The 14,058-nt window shown below is 40.8% G+C and overlaps 1 long non-coding RNA gene across 4 annotated transcripts in view; it reads left to right on the top strand.

Annotated features, from left to right (window-relative positions):
- LOC107135653 overlaps positions 1-11,669 on the top strand; it is a 58,863-nt gene extending 47,194 nt beyond the window's left edge. For all 4 annotated transcript variants that reach the window (XR_007342310.1, XR_007342309.1, XR_001502598.2 and 1 more), the window contains 3 exons: positions 7,384-7,444; positions 10,391-10,573; positions 10,712-11,669. This is a non-coding gene — a long non-coding RNA (uncharacterized LOC107135653). The remainder of the gene's footprint in view (positions 1-7,383; positions 7,445-10,390; positions 10,574-10,711) is intronic.
- The last annotated feature ends 2,389 nt before the right edge of the window (positions 11,670-14,058 follow it).

Raw genomic sequence — 14,058 nt, forward strand, 5'->3', positions numbered from 1 at the left:
TCAGTTGCTAAAATAAAATTCCTGAGGCTAGGCACTTTATAAAGAAGACAGGTTTATTTAGGTCACAGTTCTGGAGGCTTAAGGGCATGGCTCTGGCATGTTCTCAGCTCCTGTGGAACTTCATGATAGATGGCATCAAAGGGAGCCAGAGAGTGGGGAGGGGTCCGCTTTATTATTTTATAACAATTCACTCTTATAAGAATTAATCAGTAGTATGCTGTTTTTAAGTCCTTTGGATATAAATGGAGGAGAGGGATAGCTGGGTCAAATGGTGGTTCCATTCCCAATTTTCCAAGAAATCTCCATACTGCATTCCATATTGGCTGCACCAATTTGAAGTTCCTCCAGCAGTGTATGAGTGTACCTTTTCCCCACATCCTCACCAACTCTTATTGTTGTTTGTCTTCATAATAGCTGCCATTCTGACTGGAGTGAGATGAAATCTTAGAGTAGTTTTGATTTGCATTTCTCTAATTGCTAGCGATGATGAACATTTTTTCATATATTTGTTGATTGATTGTATATCATCTTCTGAGAAGTGTCTGTGCAGGTCCTTGGCCCATTTGAGATTATACCCAAAGGACTTAAAAACAGCACACTACAGTGACACAGCCACATCAATGTTTATAGCAGCACAATTCACAATAGCTAAACTGTAGAACCAACCTAGATGCCCTTCAATAGATGAATGGATAAAAAAAATGTGGTATATATACACAATGGAATATTACTCTGCAATAAAAGAGAATAAAATTATAGTATTTGCAGGTAAATGGATGGAGTTAGAGAAGATAATGCTAAGTGAAGTTAGCCAATCCCCAAAACCCAAATGCCGAATGTTTTCTTTGATATAAGGAGGCTGATTCATAGTGGGATAGGGAGAGGGAGCATGGGATGAATAGAGGAACTTTAGATAGGGCAGAGGGGTTGGAGGGGGAAGGGAGGGGGCATGATGGTGGAATTGATGATCAATATTATCCAAAGTACATGTATGAAGACACAAATTGGTGTGAATATACATTGTATACAACCAGAGATATGAAAAATTGTGCTCTATATGTGTAATAAGAATTGTAATGCATTCCGCTGTCTATATATATATATATATATATTTAATCAGGGTCCCTTAAGAATTATCTTAATCTTTTCTGAGGGCAGTGACCCCATAACCTAACCACCTCTCACCTCCCACTTCTTAAAATTTCTGCTACCTCAACACTGTCATGCTGGAGACCAAGTTTCCAACATGTGAATCTGGGGGATAAGCCACATTTAAATCATTGCATTCTCTGACTATAACCTGTGCTTCTGTCACCACATTGATTGTCTTCTCTCTATGACCTTTATTCCTTTCTCTTACAAGTACCCTTGTGGTTACATTAGGCCCACTTAAATAAACCAGAATAAGTGTCTCCTTTTGAGATTCTTAATCATATAAAGGTCCCTTTTACCGTGTAAGGTAACATTTCTTGATTCTGGGGATTAGGACATGAACCTCTTAGAAGTGGTTTACTCTTTTATACTATTTGACCAATCCTAATACTAATTTATAAAACATTAATTAAATAAAATTCAGAAAAACAGAAAAAATATAACTTGTGATTTCATTACTGAAAGATAAAAACATAATGAATATTTTCTTCTAATTTTTTAAAAAAGAACAGTTTTTACGTGGTTATAATTGTATTTTACGAATAAAAATTGATCCTGTTTTTTCACTAAATATCATATAATCATTTAATTTTCATGCTATATACAGCCAGGCAAACAATTTTATTGCCTGTGTCATAGTTTTTTGAGTGGATATATCATATTTTGCCTAAGTCTTCTTTATTTTTGGAAGTTTAAGTTGCCTTAATTTTTTTTGCATTATAAATAATCCTATAACAAATATTTTTCTTGGATTTTTGTGGTTATGTTTATGAGTTATTCCTTGGGAAAGATTCTCAGATATGGAATACCTGTATCAGAGGCTTCTTACATCAAATGTTTTTCAAAGTGTTTATAGCAAGGTTAGGGGGAGAGATAGATGGAGAGACAGAGAGAGAGAGAGAAGAAAGGGCTGTGGGCAAAATATACCTTTCCAGGGCACACCCTCCCTCCATGACCTACTTCCTCCAACTGGGAGGGCCCCACCTCCTACAGTTTCCACCACCTCCCAAGAGTGCAATCCAATTATGAATCTGTTCATGGATTAGTCCACTGACAAGGTTAGAATGCTCACCTGCCTGAAGTCCCCACCTGCGAACACTGTTACACTGGGGACCACACCTTCAACACATGAGCCTCTCATTACGGATCCAAACCAGAACCCATTTCAACACATAACCTATGTTAAAATTACTATTAATTTTCCTCACACAAAGTCTTTGAAGCCTGGTGATCATATCACACTTGCAGCACATCTTGATCTGCTTCAGTTCAAGGGCTCAGTGGCTGTGTGGGGCTCCAGGCTACCCTGGGGAATAGGGCAGATTTAGACAGTGGTGGCTTTTGGCTGATTGACTCTTTTCTACACTCCATGCTGAACAACCTTTTAAAAGTGTCCTTTCTCAGGGTCCAACATAGTTGATTAGCTTTTGATATAGTGTGGTTACAATCATTTTGAACATAACTCTTCTTGACAGAACTTGGAGGTTTCCCAGTCTCTGTAGCCACAGTTGACAATGTCTTGATCACCGCAGAGGACAACTAATCACTCTGTCAGTCTTTGTCTCTCTGACTCTTTCTGCCTTTGCTTTTTCCCTCCCACTCATTTTTTTTTTTAAGAATAAAAATTGATTAATTTTTTTCTGGTTAAAAATACCCCCCCCACACACACACATATTTTAAAGAATCAGGCACTCAAATGGAAAAAATACAAATCAACTGAAGCTTATTCCATGAAGATAACCATCAGTAGTGTTCATGTAGCTCTTCCTTTGGTGTCCAAAACATACGTTTATGAAAAAAAGATTGATATAATATGTGCTATTGTCGAGGCGCCCTGAACAGGGGTTGAGCACGCCCCCTTAGCCTTGAGTAATGGGGGTGTGGAACTGGAATCAAATGCAGTGTGAAGCAAGTGGGCCTTCCCTTCCCTCAGCAAGGAAGTGCAGCTCTGGGATTGGGCGTCACCCAGTGGGACTGGGCTGTACCCCCCTGTGTGTTGTAACACTATCCCTTGACTTATTTGGGTGGAATAGTCTATCAAATGTCTTTCCCCTAATAAAAACAGGGGTTTGGGGTATACTCACTCTCTTGCCTCTTGGCTGCCTTGCTCCTTTTGCCCTCTAGCACAGGAGCTGACCCCTGAAGTCGCATCCCTGACCCCTGAAAAAGGTATTTTGTGTTTGTGTGGTCTTTTCATTGCCAGCCCAATTCCCGTGGAGTGACCCTGAATCCGTGGCTGTGCGGGACGTGGGCGATATGCTATTTTACTTAGCCTGCTAAAATTATGTATTATGGATATATACTTATTAAAACTATGGATTGAGGGAGGAGAGGAGGTTAAGGGGAGGTGCTAGTGAATGAAATTGATCAAAATATATGCATGTCTAAATACATTGCAACAAATCCCACTATTGTGTAAACTCCTAATAAACCAACAATAAATAAATAAAAATATATATTGAACTCCATGTTCTGCCCAGTGCTCTATGGATGTATCTACCATGCTTTGGATAACCCATTTCTTTCTTTCTTTCTTTTTTTTAATTAAAAAAGAAATATTTTAATAAAATATCAAGAAACACATAAAATGAAATAGAAAAAATATCATTTACAAAAGCATCAAAAGTATTAAATTTTTACGAATAAAATTTTATAATCTTTTTTGATATATTTTTATTTTTCAATTAATTTTTTAAATTCATATATGACAGCAGAATGCATTACAATTCTTATTACACATATAAAGCACAATTTTTCACATCTCTGGTTGAATACAAAGTATATTCACACCAATTCTTGTCTTCATACCTGTACTTTGGATAATAATGTCCATCATATTCCACCATCATTTCTAACCCCATGCCCCCTCCCCTCCCTTCCCACCCCTCTGCCTATCTAGAGTTCGTCTCTTCCTTCCATGTTCCTCCTCTCTACCCTACCATGAATCCTTATATCAGAGAAAGCATTGGGCATTTGGTTTTTTGGGATTGGCAAACTTCACTTAGCATTATCTTCTCTAACTCCTGGATAACCCATTTCTTATTGTTAGACATCTAGGTTGTTCCCAGTTTTTTACTCCTATAACCAGTAAGTACATCAATAACATCTTTATCTATACTTCTTTGTATAAGTATCTCATAATTTCCTAAGAATAAATTTCTAAAGTAGGTCCAATTTTTACAGACAGGGCTAGACTGTCCTTTGAAAACTTACTCAATTTACATTCCTTACAAAAGTGTAAGAATGTTTTTCATTGTACTTCTTGTTTGGCACTAGGTACTATCATTATTTTCTTTTTTTCTTTATAATTTTTAGTTGTAGATAGACACAATGCTTTTATTTATTTATTTATTTTTGATGTGATGCTGAGAACCAAACCCAGTGCCTTACACATGCTAGGCAAACGCACTGCCACTGAGCCACAACCCCAGCCCTACTACCACTCTTTTCTAATCATATTCATTTTATTTTGAATCTTCTGAATTTTGCTTTTAAAGTTTTAGAAGTATCTTCATATTGATTGTTATATATGCAGAGATTCAAAGTATAACCAAACATCTCTAACTGGCTTCATGAATTGAAAGGGTCTAATGTGGTGTATCAAACAGGAGGGCTGGGTTGTTCAAGTAAGGAACAACTCAGAATTGATCACTTGCTCATGGACCATATCAGAGCAGTTTATCTGGGAGCTTGTGTATCACAGACAGCAGGGGACACAGGCTGACAGAGGTCCAGTCTTGACACTTGCTTCTAGAATCACCTTACTGGGTGGAAGAGGATCTAGTGAATCATGGTCTGATTCTTAAAGCTTCCACCTCAACAGACACAACTCACTTCAGTTTGTATTTAATTTTCCAAAGAAAAACATGAGAACACACCTACCTTCACAGGGGATAGAGAAGCGCAGACCACAACATACCTGGCAGGGGAATTGGATGAGACTGTCATATCTTGGAAGAAAGGAGCTACTATCCAGCACATGATATTATTTAACTGTCAAAAATAAGAAAACTGAGACTTAGTTTAAGTTATAGCTCAAGATCCATAAATAGAAGATTACAACAATCTGGGATTATAATGTGAACCTGTCTTACTTTTTGTGGGGAGGGTTTTAGCATAATTGCAGCCATCTTTCTTTTCCCTACCCCCATTTTATGAATAATGTTCTTATTCCCCCAAAATAGAAGCTAGCCCCAGATAAAACCTACTGGCATGGAGATGTGCCAGTCTCTCCCTGAGAGATAGGAGACAACTCACCGGCCCCTGAGATGGAGATGTACTGGTTTCCCTGTTCTCTCCTTGAGAAGATAAAGGGACATGTCGGTTTTCCTGTTCCCCCTCTGAGAGATAGGAAAACTGCCTGTCTCTGTTCCCAAGAAACAAATTGCCTTCCACAAGATTTGGGAATGCTTACTATGTCAGTCAAGACTAAACCGCCCCTAGTGCCTGGCCATGATTCTAGCCTATAAAAGGTGACATTCAAGGGGGAGTTGCTGCTGCTCTGCCTCGCTTGCTGCTGGTGTCTCTCTCTTCCTGCAGAGAACTTTGTCGGGCTCCTGACAATAAACCCACTTCTTATCCCAGGTGTGTGTTTGATCAGTCCTGTGCCACTTTTCTTTCAGTGGGTACTGGGGATTGAACTCAGGGGCACTTGAACATCGAGCCACATTCTCAGCCCTATTTTGTATTTTATGGAGAAACAGGATCCCAATGAGTTGCTTAGCACCTCCTTGCTCTTGCTGACGCTGGCTTTGAACTTGTGATCCTCCTGCCTCAGCCTTCCAAGCCACGGGGATTACAGGTATGCGTCGCCCAGCAACCTATCTTACTTTTAAAAATGCTCTTTGTATTACATTATCTTGCTCTTAAGAGCATCAGCAACGTTTCCAAAAAGAAACTCAGGGTTTGGGACATACATTTCCTGTAGTCATGTGTCGACGTGGGTTCCTCAGGGTTTCTGGAGCTGTTTTCATGCCCTTGTTGTTATCAGTGAGCACATCAAACATATCACCTTTTCCTTGATAGGCCTTCCTGCTTCCCATCTGACAAACTCTGCATGTAGTCAATTCTGATCTTGTGATACTTGTTTCACAGAAGTGCCCACTGTTGATATTCTCCTCATGAGACATACATTTGGATCCATCATTTCTAAGTATAAGAGCATCATTGCTTCGAGGATGCTGTCTTGCAAATATCCTATGTTCTGACCATGCTTCATGCAAAAGAAGTCCTAACAACTATCTTGAGCAACGTTGGAGTTCTCGATAATGTGCAAACTTCTTGTCTCTATGCATTTTGTGTTTTGACAATAATATTCTGGGAGAAAATAAAAATCTGTTGAGAATCCGCTGGGTGTCAAGCACTGTTCTAGGCATTTTAATATATTTTTATCTTATTTAGTTTTCAGTATAGCACTCTAATGAGGCATTCTTATTAAGGAGGATAACTGTATAATCAGAGGTGATAATGAAAGCTAAAAAATAAAAGACATCTGGTCTCAGAGTTCAGATTTCAGAAGTACTAACTTTTTATTATGGCTTCCCTTAAATACTCCTGTGGGGATCTTTTTCAGCCTCTTCAAGACACTTATGATTTCTAAAAGGTATGCTTGGCCATCCCCTTGCAAATGGATATTTAACTCACGAGCATATCATTTAGGACTGTTTTGGATGCAAGTAACAGAAAACTCAGCTCATTTTGGCTTGAGAAAATAAATAAATAAGAAAGAAAGAGGAAGAATTTATTTGCTTATGCAACCAAACAATACAGGGTAGAATAGCTTCAGGTATGATTTGGTCCAGGAGATCAAATAATATCACTGGGCCCAAATTTCATTCCTATTCTTGACCCTAGTTTTCTCCCTGTGTTCGCTTCACCTTTTTCTAAGTCATGGCAAGGAGGCTTCAGGTAACCTTAGTCTTTTGTCCTCCCAAGAGTAAGTCCAGTAGAAAAGAGTATATATTTCTTTTTCAATAGTTCCACAAAATTTTCACTATATCTCATTGGCTGTGATTAGGCCAATGTCTATTCCTTAGGCTGTCTCTATGGGATAGGGACTGTGATGCTAGGATCCGTCAGGCCTGAGTTCATGCCCATTTCTGGAATCGCCTTTCCCTTTGCATATGGACTTCCCCCTACAGCTTTATTAGAGTATTGTTGACCATTAGAAATTAGACCTATTTAGTTGTACAACTGATGTTTTTATATTTTCTCATTTCTTTTCTCTTATAGACCCTGGTAACTAGCATTCTACTCTCTGTTTCTAAGAGTTCAACTATTTCACAACCCACATGTAAGTGAGATCATGTAGTATTTGTGTTTCTGTGTTGGTTTTATTTCATTTCATCCTATGGGTTCACCCATATTGTTGCAAATAACAAGATTTCTTTGTTTTTGAAGGCTGAATAATATTCCACGCATTGGCCAGTTGCTGGAAGAAAGTTGTATAAACTGCGTAGTGAAAACAAGTGACCAGAACAAACAGTACTTTAAAATCAGTCCCTTAAAAATAGTTTATAGTATCAAAATGTTTTCATGTTATAAAAGCTGACCTTATTAATTTTCTGCAGCATACAGAAAAGTGTTCATTAGAAAACATTTGCCTAGCTGGGCATGGTGGTACACATCTATAATTTCAGTGACTTGGAAGGCTGAGGCAGGAGGATTACAAGTTTGAGGCCAGCCTAGGCAACTTAGAGAGACCCTGTCTCCAAATAAAAAAATAAAAAAGGCTTGGATGTAGCTCAACAATAAAGTGCCTCTTTCAATCCCTAGTACCCCAAACCAAACCAAACAAAATTTACACAATAATTATTGAGAAATGTGAAACCTTTCTTGAGCTGTTGAAAGCTCAAAGCCATATTTGTTCAATTATAGAAACTCCTTCTTCCCAAATTCTTACTAACCTTATTTTATCTTTTAAAATCTTAGAACAAAAAGAAAACATATATATTCTTGCAGAAAAATTGGAGAATAAAGAGAAACCAGGGATAACCCAATGTTTTCTTTTTCCTCTTCTTTATGCCGAAGGAATGAAACTAGCAAAACCAAAAGCCTCTTGTCCCATAGCAGTCACAATTGACCGGGCTCAATGAGCATAATGCTGTTTTGACCAACAGGAGTTTACCCTACTAAGAGGTCTCTGCTTCGGGTCTTGCCAACATATCAGAGAAATCCTTCTTTGGGAAGGGGTAGCTTAGATTTTTTTTTTTTTTTTAATGAAGGATTGTGATGGATATTTTAGGACACAAAGAGCTGGAGCCCAGTTGAAGGAATACTCTTTGTTGACCTTTGTTTTCCATGGAAAGCACTGATGAGCAGCACTTTGACCTGACCTGCGTTCATTTTTCAGGGCTGGGTTGTGCTGGAAGTCTGAATAGTCTAGGATCCCTAGCTGGAGTGGCCTACTTGGTCTTAGTGGGTAAACACAGAAGTCATTTGCTGACGCTTTTCTGGCTGAGTTCTGTGAGCCCTCTTCAGCTCCTCTGGTTACCTCCCAGGGGAAGAAACTGGAGTGTTCCCCTCTTGGGACACGCTGTCCCAGTGGGCAGGTCTTCTCTATTCTTAACAAGAATACTTAAAGTGCAAGTAAATAAAATTGTTGGACACAGAAGAATTATTACAGAAGTCTTGCATCCTTTCATGCTCCATTTGTTGCAAAAAGTATGAGCAATAAGAAGGGGTGGGACCTTTAGGGAGGGATGAAATCATGAGGGCAGCGCCCTCATGCATGGGATTAGTGGCTTTGTAAAACGGGGAGGGGGGGAGGGGGGGAGGAACGCCTTAGTCCCTTTTGCTCTTCTGCCATGTAAGGTTGCAGTGGAAAAGCTCCATCTTCTGTGCACAGATTTCCAGCCCATGGATGTGGTGGGCTGACTCAGCAGTCTTCTAGAAGGTTGCAGATGTGGTATGACTTCAGCATGGGGGTCAGTCACAATTGTCTAATCCTATTAGTTTCCCATGAGGGGAAAAAAAAAGTATCACTAACTGTATAGGAAATGTTAGCAGGTGTTTGATCCATGCAGCAGAATTTGTCCAGGGCCTTCCAGCCTTTCTCTACTGGGTTAAACTAGGATCTGAAGAAACACAAAACACTTGCCTTTGAGTTGGGATGGCTCCAGAAACAATGCTCTTAGTGGGTTTTTCAAAGATGTAGCCAAAAGCAATTCCAGACAGGTGGAGAGGGTGGGTTTTAGATTACTCTTTCTGCTGTTTGAAGTTCCCCTGGGATAAATACTATGGATCAACAGCAGTGCCCCTTGGCCCCTTGCTCTGAACCTTGAGTGATCCATTCCAAGAGCCAGCTCAGTCCAAACCAGAGCTCCTTGTCAAGATGATCTCTGTCTGTAAAAGTGATTATACATCGATCACAGACTAAGCAGCTTCCAGAGTAAGTCCTGTTTGTCTTTAAGATCCTCATGTTAAGGGCAGGATCTCTGTGCTATTTATTCTGAATCCCCAGCACCTGCTGCAGTCCTGGCGCACAGTAGGTGTCAACATCTGCTGGAAGGATGAATAGATGGATGAATGAAGCTAGACTGGGACTAGTTCCAGCTGTCTCCAGTCCTGCATATCTGGTGTTTGTGGGTGCACAGTGCTGTAGCTTAGCAATGAGAGACAACATGACAGAGCCCTCAAGAGTGCAGAGGCTACAAGCTTGTAGAGTGAGACACATCTGGGTCCTAATTTCACTCTACGACTTGTTAGTTATGTGACTTCAGACCAGTCACTTGATCGTTTCCTCATGTACGAAATGAGCATAATAAAATCTACCTCATTTGGCTATCAGTAGAATAAAAATCAGATTACTAACCTATAAATTATTTAGCAAAGTCCCTAGCACATAGTAAGCAATGAACAAATGGGCCATCTGGGATTCTATGCATCTCTACCCCAGATGCTCTGGGTCCAGAGATCACACACCACTGTTTCTAGAGGGGGTAGCTTTGGGAATCCTGAAGTCAGCTAGTGTAGTTGCTGTGCTCAACATTACCCTGGCAGGCAAGTAGGGCTGTGAATAATGAGTGAAAGGCTCTGAGGACACATGTGTGGGGACGAGGTAAGGGCAAGGTATGATGAGGTCACACTGAGCCGGTAACAGACCTGCCGGATTCTCAGGATAAGAGTTATGGTTGAATTCATAGAAGATGAGGTGTGGAAGGGAACTTCATCTGGGTCTACTCTGGGCCTTAATTTGATGGGTCTTCCTCATCAATCAAGGCATGTTTCTGCTCTGTAGGGATGGTCCTTCTCTGCCAAATGACTTTATGGGGACCATTGTGACTGTTAAATTTGATTCAGGCAAGATGCACCACTGAGCAAATTTTATTGTGAGTTCTCTGTGCCACGAACTCCTACAATCTGTCATCTGAGAAAGCCCCAGAATACTGAGACAGGAGCCAGGCTCTGCCCTGTAAGCCAGGTGAGTGATGATTCTGTTTGTAAAATTTTAGTTGCTCAGAAATGACTGATGGTGCTGCAGGTGATTCTTGAATTATACTTTTGGTAATCAGTTATTCACTTTACAAACATTTATTTCTCTTCTTTGCTTTTCTTCTAGGTGAAACCATCACTGCAAGAGACTATATTTAGGTCCACAGTGTGTCAGAAGGATGACATGTTCTATACAACCTTTTCACCCTGTCTGCTTCTATATATACAAGCGCCTCTGTATATGAATTCCTGGAGGTTCTGTGACTTTTTAATATTCCCCAGAGCTACCTTTGAAAACTGTGAGGTCACTTGGATAGAAGCAGGATTCAAATGCAGAGTGTGAACACTCAAGAAGAGATGCAGACTACAGCAGTTGCTAGCATCTTTGAGCATTAACTATTCTCACTCAGAATATGGAGTATTTAGATAGCAGCTCCTGGAGGAGCCAGGAGGTTTTAGCAACAGAGTTGCCAGTTTACATTTTAATAACCATGGGACAAGTCACTCTCTTCTTCCTGCAGTCTATAACTCTGACTGCTCAGTGGACTTCCTGGGAACAAATACAGCTGGAGGAGATCAAACCCCAGTGTTGCTGGTATGCGGGGCACAAGCTGCCCAGTGCCACTCTTTCTCTGAGGAGCCAATGAGGTGTTGGTGGTGTTGAGCTCTGAACTAGAGGTCAGGATATTTTGGTTGCTAATTCTAGCTCTGCCACTTCCCTGCCAGGTGACTTCGTTGTATCAGGTGACTGTATGAGGCCTGCTGCTTCCCTGTGAACAGAATAAGGGCTGTCCTTGGCGTTACTCTCAGCTCCAGAGTTCTAGAAGACTGAATTAGCTTTGTCATCCCAAATTCTGGAAATAAGCAGTGAATGTTTAGATGATTATATACTTGGGAACTTTGTGTAGAGGTCCCAGACATTTGGTATTGGGTGGCAAAATCTCAGAGCTATGAAGTTTCACTCAAGTGCAAAGTCCCTAGAACTACTCACTTGTACAATTTCTCTAATGTGAAATTCTTTGACAGATAATTTTATCATGTTGGAGGACAATGACTTTTATTAAACAAGTACTCTTTGAAATCTATTAGCACACCCGTCTTTTGTTTTTTCATCATTATTATCAGTAATAATAAATATAATATCACCAGCTATTTATTCAGTGTGTATGACACACTAAGCCCTCTTACCCTGTGCTAAGCATTACCACACTAGAGTTCCACAATAGCCCTATTACCATTCCTGTTTTATGGACAAGAAAACTAAGGCTCAGAGAGGTCCAGAAACTTTCCCAAGGTCACATCATCAGTAAGTGGATGCACTAGGATTTGAATCAGGCTCAATCTGACTTCTGAGTCCATATTCTTTTCTTTTCTTTCTTTTTGTACCAGGGATTCAACTCAGGGGCAGTCAACCACTGAGCCACATCCTTAGTCCTGTTTTTTATTTTATTTAGATACAGGGTCTCACTGAGTTGCTGAATGCCTCGCCATTGCTGAGGCTGGCTTTGAACTTGGGATCCTCCTGCCTCAGTCTCCTGAAGTGCTGGGATTACAGGCATGTGCCACCATACCTGGCCATATTCTTTCTTATGAGTGGAAATTATAGTGTTTTGAAGCACTGATGGCCAGTACCATTATAATTAATGCACATTTGAAAAGTGTCCACTGAGAGCAGACAGAAGTGGAGAAGTTGAACGTAGTCCTTACCTTTAAGATCTTCAAGTCTGGGAGACAGAACATGCTTGTAAGTGATGCAACAATATAAAGCAATGAGTGGTATATGTAGGAAGAACTGGAGGCAGGAAAAGTCTCTAGGATGCTGAGAAAGCTTGATCGACAAGTTAGGAATTTATTTGGATCTGAAAGAATGGTGTTTGAAAAAATCTGAGGAAATTAGGGAAGAGGGCAGACACTGGAGCAAGGGGGAAGGATACAAGCAGGCCCTGGAGATGGGAGTGTACCTGGAACATTGTTAGAACCCTGGATAGGGCAGGGGCATTTGAGGTGAGTGAAGTATTTGAGGAGCAAGAGTCTCATTTGGGAGGAAGATTTGGGCCATGGGCACCAGGTAAGGAGGCTGTCTCCTCTGTAAAAACTATATTGGGTGTGTCTGCCTGGGAAAGTGAGAAATGAGTGATTTTTATGGAGATTTTGGATTTTTTTCTCCTACGTAAGTACTGTGATTCAGACAGACACGTTACTGATGGAAACAGCCACTCAGAGCATTTGTAAATCCCATTAAGCCCTCTATGGCTCACTGGGTCCAGTATGGAACTGCCTTCCATCCCACCCAGGTAAGTTCTGTGAACTGACAAGAACTGGGAGGAAAGAGTGATTAAAACAGGTGGGGGCGGATAGTGATATCATAGAACTCCCCCTCCCCTTTTAAAAGTTGACTTGAATATTAGTGTTACATACTCATTTTTTTTAATAAGCCATATCATCTTGGTGCTTTCAGAAAATTCTGAGTTGAGTATTAGCTAAATTATTTGCTCAGAAATTATTTCAGATTAAAAAAAGTTCATTAAAGAAAAAAAATTCACAACAAATCCAAGAAAAACATCTCTGGCTACCTAAGGAGCTTCTATTAAACATCCCTCAAAAAACAAAAACAAACAAACAAAACAAACATTCAGGCTTCACCTTGTCTTTGAAGCTTTAGGCTCATTTGTACTCACAAAGTGTAGCATACAGGAGTATCTTCTCTCAGTAGAAAGCAGTAGGTTTGAGAGTCAATTAGGCAGTTTAAAAACCCTAGCTCCACTACTTATTAGTTGTGTGACCTGAACAATTCAATTAAACAACTAAGACTTGGTTTCCTCATCTGTCAAACAGGGATAGGAATACCTTAGAAACAGTTGAAGACTGAAGCAAAATGACGCATGTGAAATGCTTAGAGCAGTTTTGAGCATACAATAGGTGCAGAATAGATGACTTCTTCCCTAATTTTCCATTTCTGTGATTTCCTTTATTTTGACTGTATTTGCTACTTAGGAGGGTTTCTTTCCCACTAGCTCCTGGAGGACAGAGAACACATTTGATCTATCTGCGGTATCCACCGCTTGGCACACAGCGGCTGGCAGTTAAGTATTTACTGGTTTATTGAAGAAAGGCACAGAGCGAACTCGGCTAGGGTTCCGCTTGAAGCCTTGGGCAGGACTGAGAACTTTCCTCCCTCGCGAAGCCTCTCGGCCCGTCACCTCTAAGCCAGTTTGGAACGTGCCGCTCAGCTGCTGCCGGGCACAAATGGCTTCAGCAGGCAGCCGTGGCGGCCCGAAAGGCGGCCGGGGACTGTCCTAACTCATTGCAGATCTCGGCGTCCTGGGGGAGCGGGGCTGGGGGCTCAGGTGCGTCCCCGTGGCTCCCCCTGCCGGGAAACGGGCAGGAAACCCCCGACCTCGCTGCGCCAGCGTTAGGGGGTAGGTGGCCCGGGCCCACGAGCCAGGGCTCGTCCCGACTGCGCTGCGGGCAGGC

Source organism: Marmota marmota, unplaced genomic scaffold (assembly GCF_001458135.2).
Source record: "Marmota marmota marmota unplaced genomic scaffold, marMar, whole genome shotgun sequence".
Taxonomy (NCBI): domain Eukaryota; kingdom Metazoa; phylum Chordata; class Mammalia; order Rodentia; family Sciuridae; genus Marmota; species Marmota marmota.